Raw genomic sequence first — 7,080 nt, 5'->3', positions numbered from 1 at the left:
AAGTAGGTGGCATATAATATGAAGTAATACAGAGTACACTGAGCATATAGTCGTAAACATTACCCTTCTTAAGACCATAGGGCAATGCTTGTTGCACTTCAAATATCTTGGAACTATTAAATTGACAGATTAGAATGAAGCCAAGAACATATGCTTACAGATAAAGAAGCAAATCAAATTAAAATAATTGAACATCTTATGTTTCAACATCCTTAAAGCTCAACTCGTTGAACAACAATCCCAATCCCACTAATACGGTCGTTGAAGATGCTAAATGCAGTTTTAGTCAAAAAAAATAAAAGAAAACTAAATCTACGCAACAATTTACCAACAATACAGTTAACATAGCGTTTTTAGTAAACAAAATTATTTAGCAAACCGTACCTGGAGATTGCGTGAAAGCAATACAACGGATTTATCCCTTTCAAAATCAAAACCTAGTGGTTATCACCATTTCTATGAGCTGGTCACATCAAGATATCACTTGCCACGCAAACATAAGAAAACATAAATCAGAAAAGAAAAAACAAAAAGAAGGACAAAAAGAACTATCAGTAAAATAAAAAAAAAAACAAAATGGAGATTTAATCTCACCACAGTGAAATACTCAAAATTCCTGCTGAGAAAGTAAATTCAAAAAATAACGAAAAAAAATATGAAGGAGGAGCTTGTCACACAAACATAACGAAATATAAAACAGAAAAAAAAAACTTAATTTTTAATCCTACATGAAGTAAAGATTTTATATAATATGAAGGGAAAAATTGATAAGAAATTCTACTAATACAAAAGTGACTAAGCAACTTAAATTCTCACCGACTGTTGTCATTGTATAATTCAGCCATGACCATTGTCGCAATAAAATCATAAGAAACAATAATATCTTTTGATTGCACCAACCGTATCCATTCTAGGTTCTATCAAGGCGTCACATCATTTCTTTGGCAAAGCTAGATTCAGTGGATCACATCCGATGTCCTTGCAGTCACCCAGTAACCTATAGAAGATTATGCTCCTCAACCGTAGGAAATTCACTCTCTAGAAGTGAAGACGGTTCATATAAGTAACTGAGTTCCTAGAAGAGAAGTACACTTAACACATCAGCTTAAGAATTTGGAACTACATAAAATTAGAAACTCATTCACAAACTGCGAAAAATCAGTAAAATAAAAGAACATTCTGATCAGCCTAGATCATGACCATCCTCATTGGTTCTACAATTTAATGAAATTGATTCTACCCATCCTTTAATGAAATCCATGAGCAGTACAATATAACTGAACCCTTTAGTGGAAGCTCATTGATTCTACTCAGCCTAGATCATGGCCTATCTATTGCCTTAAATATAACACACAGACCTCAAGACAGTCCGGACAATTCGAATAAAATATCTTATTGTTATGAGCACAACAAAAGTAGTAGCTCGACATCTCTGAAAAGAAAAGGAAAGAAGAAATCAGAAAGTACATAATCTTAAAACAGTAGTTGTATAAGGGTATAGAAATTCAGCAACTCACTTGAGCTTCTTTGCAATGCCAGCAATGTAGTTCCCCTAGTGAAAGGCTCGTCCAAGTTCGCGCTCAGTTGGTTGTCTTGGTCCATCCCCAGCAAAAATTCCTGCACCATATGGGGTACCACCTTTCACTTGCACCATCTCAAACATCCCGGCTTCAAATGTTAATCCAATGGGAAGATAAATTAGTCCATGGTGAATCACTGAGTGATTGCTCTCAACCTGTATATTGAGAGGTTACAGAATATGATTAATCAATGTTCTTGTCAATGAATATAACTTGTTACTGCTTAGGTAGAAAGAGCAGAGGGAGACTTATTCAGTTGTTTCCTGACCACCACCTTGAAGATTCCACCGGGTTCGCCAGCTAAAGATTGTGTTCACCATAGACCCCCTGTGTGTCTAGAAAAGCTTTGAATTGAGCTTCAATCATTCCAAATCTAGTAGGGAACCCAAAGATAAGCCCATCCGCATCAGCATGATTGTTAGGAGTAATGATAGGCACGTCAGTCTTTGGTGGCGCACCCATGTTTCCAAGGACCTCTTCTGGTACCTGTTACGAAGATGAAAATTATTTAATAACATTATCCAGGGTGAACTGCATTCCACTACGAATTCACATTTTGATTATATTAATTCAACAATCATCATAATTCTCTCCACTTTATTGAGTATGTTGGAACATCTGGTGCTACATGCCAAAAAAGTAAGCACTTTTCGCCTGCATCAACAAAAAAGTAAGCACTGTTTCCTAATCTTCATAATAATGCTAACATTAAGAATATGCATTGATAAAAATAACTATGTTTCCTAATGCTAACATTAAGAGACTTCCCCACTTTCAATACAGTAGCATAAGAGACTTCCCTAATATTCTTGAAACACGCAACTTATATTAGTACCACAACACAACACCCTACACAACCCACGACAGATGATTGGTCACTGTTTTTAACTGATATTGGATAATTGGAAAATCAGTTTGTAAGGTACACGACCATAGTTTGTCATTTTCACCTGGATGTATATCGAATGCATAAGCCCAGAAAGTTGAGTCAACCAAAACATCGCTGGATCTTCTTTCTGCACTGTGTAGTAGCTCCAAAAAACCAAAGAACTTCAAAATCAAGGCTTGTCCAAACTACCGAGCAAATATAAATAAACCATGCACAAATTCTATGGAAGTTTAGCCTGATCCCAGCTGCCACACAAACAAATAAGCAAAATCCCAAATTGCGTACCTTACATAGCGAACCTCCGACCTTAGCCTTCCAAATAGGAACTACTTGAGGGGTATCCTTTTTTTTAGGACGAACATCAACAACTCCTGACACTTTTGATTGGTATTTTCACAGCCTTTTGCATCTGCAGACAATTAGATCGTTTACATAGTTAAACGGTACTCTTGGGAACAAAATTAGCAACATATTTGAATCAGAAGAGAACTTCTCCATTAACAATTTAGGGGTAAAAACTGAATTACGTCAATCAATCCAAAGGAATACCCAAAGAGATTCAAGATATGTGTAGCAATATTTTTTTTCCATGGTAGGTTATAGTTTTACTCTGAACATGAGACGGATACAGATTAAACAGAACAAAGCAACTAATGTCAAGTTAAATCTATAGTGCACCTTTCATCCATTATGGCTTGTAAAGTACAACAAAGGTAATGTGGCATCAATTCATTTAGTTTAGAACGAATAATACCTCATACAACAAATTCTCTAAAAGATGAATGTTCGTTCAAAAATAGAATATGAGCAAATGCAGTCCCGCATGTAGAAGGAAAATGAAATAATCTTACTGTTTAAGGAAAAAATAATTTGTGCTAGCAGTTCAATTGGGTCCCTGTTAAAACCGTTGGATGCCCAAACTGCTCTCCTTGCAGACGTGGCTGTGATGAATTATAAAACCCATGATCAAAATTATTGAATTCACAGAACCCACAATTCAGATTTTATCAAAATATTTTACCTAATTGAATCAAAAAACTTGGTATGTAGGATGCTAATAATTGAAGGCCAAGATTAGCAAAGAAAAAAGGGAGCGAAACAAAAGCTACAGAAACAGAATCGTTATGAACTGGACTCCAAGTTGATGGAAATGACAATCTTCCAGATGTTTTAGAGAATACGTAGAGTTGTAGCTACATATCGTAAAATTCGAACTTAAAAAACATATGGCTAGCTAGAATGCCTGAATTATGATTAAACTTAATTGACAATTTCAAATAAAATAAAATAAAATAAAATCCGAGAACATAGTTAAAATCCAGGAATTAGCAAAATAAATTCCAAAAAATCTGGATATAATTATGCCTTAGCGGTGGTGAATATGTATTATCAACTGAAGAAGAAATAAAACCTCTAAAAGTAAAATTCTAGGGTTTCAGTATGTTTACCTTCTTCTTCTATTCCTCTCAATAGTCTTTCCAATTCAACTGCAACAACATAAATCTATTATTATAACCTACCTACATCAACAGAAAGAAGAATCACGAAAAGAAAGAAAAATAAAGAACAATCTTGGATTTCAGCGGGAGAGAAGAAAAAGATGCTTTTATATGACACGGATAAATTACACCCATTCTGTAATCACGTGATATTTTCTGAAATTTCCCACCCGTCCAAGAAAAAACTCCATCCGGATCTTCCCGACCGCCGGATCGGAGTCCCCATCGAAGGACGTCCGCCTTATAGTCCTGGCTATCATGGAGACAAACCTCATATCTTTTTATAACAATGATTGTCCGCGAACAATAGTAGGGGGAGGGGATTTGCCGTGGAGGCTAAGAGCAGGAAAACAAGAGAAGGGAAAGAAGATCCACACCGGGGTGATAATGGTGATATCGGTTTATTATTTCGTACTCTTGTAATTTATTTTTATGGATTTTGAGAAATCCATCTCCATGTTTTGCTAAGCTTTGTAATTAGGGTTTATGGAAAAACTATTTTGAGCATTAGACAATTTGAATTGTTTTGAAATTATCTTAGTACGAGGCTATAAGAAATGAATCTTGAATTCCTTAATTATTTTTATTGATTCTATTAGAATATAAGTCGTTTCTCCATTGGCTTTGTACAATACAATAGCCTAAGTTCATAAGTTCATATAGTTTGCAATTTGATTTGTTAGTTTTTGATAATGCATGCTTAGGTTAAATCATTCGATGAGTTACGCTTAGACGATGCAAATAACATTTGTGATTCTATAAATTATGTTTTCGATAATTCTTTCGTCATTATAATTTGATAGGTCATGGTTAGAGAATTTGATGGGCTATATTTAAGAGATGCGAGTTTATGATCGAAAATTATATCAATAATAGGTGTTGCAATAGAACAAAGATATATACATAATTGGAATTTGAATTTTTTCGGTGCAGAATTATAAATGGTAGTGGAACCCATAGACCCTGGTTACCGATTCTTTCTCGTGGCATTTTAGTGATTCTTTTTATTTATGTTCTTTTAAATTTTTGATTCTAAAAATCCCAAAAACATCATCTCTGGTTAGTCAATCAGGAATATTAGTTACGGTATTTCCGTCGCTCCCTATGGGTTCGACCCGTACTTGCAGTTGTCTACTAGTTAGACGCCGTGCGATTGCGGTTATTTATATATAGGTATTCCCAGAATCCTAATAATTAAGAAGATGGATATAGAGATAGATGGTTGCGATGTTGACTAAGGTGAACGGTGTTTCCCATATCTGTTTGAAGGCCACTACTATGATGAATCTTATCTTAATGGATTGAGATACTGGTCTGAACTCTAATATCAACATAACTGGTATATACAAGGGCCCAGCGGTTGATAATCCTAATTCTAGATCAACTCAGCTGATATATACAAAGAACCCAGCGGTCGATTTAATTTTATTGAACAATAATAATAATAATCTTTCTTTATTATTATTTATTTATTTTAAAAAAGATGTCATCCTAGGCTTTTATAAATAGTATTATTTACAATGAACGGGTGGAAGTCGGGCCACAATCTATGCACCAACACCCTTTTATTTTATTTTAATATTATTCTGATTGTTTTAATTAGTATGATCTGTTTTTGTATGTCTTTAATAACTCAATCACTCTACTTCATCCCAGAGGTGATAACAATTCGATCCTGGCGCCCCACCAAATCACTTAGAGAAACAAAACGTTTGCAGAAATAAAAACAGAAAGTCATAAGACGAATCTGAGATACGGTGAAACTACCATATTATTTATAACACTTGAGCTCTGCCCTTTTATGAATATACTCTGTTTTTGGGTTCCTCAACTCCTACAACCAATATGTTTCCATCCACTTAGATTGGTTAGTGTTATCCTTAGTTGGCACAAATTTCTAAGCTCTGGATTTGCAACTAAAAAGTTTCTACCATATCCGCAAACTTAAATCTAACATTGTCCCCAATGTTCTAAAGATGAAATTAAAAGCATGAACAAGGAGAAACTTTTACCACTTGATGAAAAAAGAGTTAATGAAGGATATTACCATGTCGCATGAGCATGGGTTACCTCCCAAGAAGTGCTAAGTTTAAAGTCTTCAGCCAGACACCAAATACCACAATATGGCTAATCACCTTTCAAGATCATATATCAATAACCGAAACAATTGTGGGTCATCAAAACCAAATAAAGCTGACACAATTATGAAACAACTGCATCGGATCATAAAAATGAACAGACGGAGCACAACCTGATCTAAAAATTCTTGCAAGACAATTGGGTTTATCTGGGGCGCCCACTTAGGATTCATATGACTGTCTTTATAAATAGATTCATCCGAACAACGGGTCTATAATACCTGGATTTCCTCCTGGACAATATCAGGAGGATCGGGTTGTGGAGTCTGAAGAGACTTAAGCAATACCTTAGACGCGCAAAGATCGAGTCCCAAGTTAGGTACTTCCAATAGAAATACTTGACGACCACAAGAACCATCATTACCCCAAAACTTAGGGTAATTGGTACTCTCGGAAAGACCTCTAACAATTTCTTGAAGTTCCGGACCTTTAGAGTCTGAAAAATACGTGAGATCTTCCTCTAGATCACTACCCAAAAGCTTGAGGTTATCATTACTCTCCGACATACCTAGCACCATTGCTTGAATCTCTGGGTCCATAGAGTCTTTAAAATACTCGAGAGTTTCTTCTATAGACTGATCACTCATATGATCTAAGAGAATGCTATCCTCAAATTCTTCTAAAGAATCACCAAATAAAGTTTTGTTCCAATTATCCTGAACTAGATATTGAACTAAAGTATTAATCATATTTACTTCTTCTAAATCATCAGAAGGTTGTCTAGTAACATTGAAAACATTTAGTACGGTGGTCATATTACCAAAAGATATTCATAAGTCTGGTCCTACAGTTGATGACAACATTAGATGTGGCTAAAAATGGGCGACCTAAAATCACTGTTAGTTGAGCACTCGGGTCCTGAACATGCTGGGTATCTAGAACAACGAAATCTACTGGATAAATGAACCTATCAACCTCAATCAGAACATCCTCTATGACACACGAGGGACTTTGACATACCTATCAGCTAATTG

At 35.2% G+C, this 7,080-nt stretch overlaps 1 long non-coding RNA gene across 2 annotated transcripts; it reads right to left on the bottom strand.

The window, feature by feature from the left end:
• Positions 1-634: 634 nt before the first annotated feature.
• Positions 635-4,073, bottom strand: LOC113361953. Of its 2 annotated transcripts, none has more exons than XR_003365440.1 (7): positions 3,918-4,073; positions 3,321-3,410; positions 2,755-2,878; positions 2,531-2,601; positions 1,855-2,066; positions 1,518-1,735; positions 635-1,432 (listed from the first exon to the last, which is right to left on the bottom strand). It is a non-coding gene; the product is annotated as an uncharacterized LOC113361953 (long non-coding RNA). The 2 variants fall into 2 exon arrangements; XR_003365441.1 differs by having other exon boundaries at positions 639-1,075.
• Between the last annotated feature and the right edge of the window lie 3,007 nt (positions 4,074-7,080).

This window comes from Papaver somniferum, chromosome 3, assembly GCF_003573695.1.
Source record: "Papaver somniferum cultivar HN1 chromosome 3, ASM357369v1, whole genome shotgun sequence".
Lineage (NCBI taxonomy): Eukaryota > Viridiplantae > Streptophyta > Magnoliopsida > Ranunculales > Papaveraceae > Papaver > Papaver somniferum.
The sequence above is the reverse complement of the archived record's forward strand: the minus strand, read 5'-3'. Positions and strand labels throughout refer to the sequence as shown.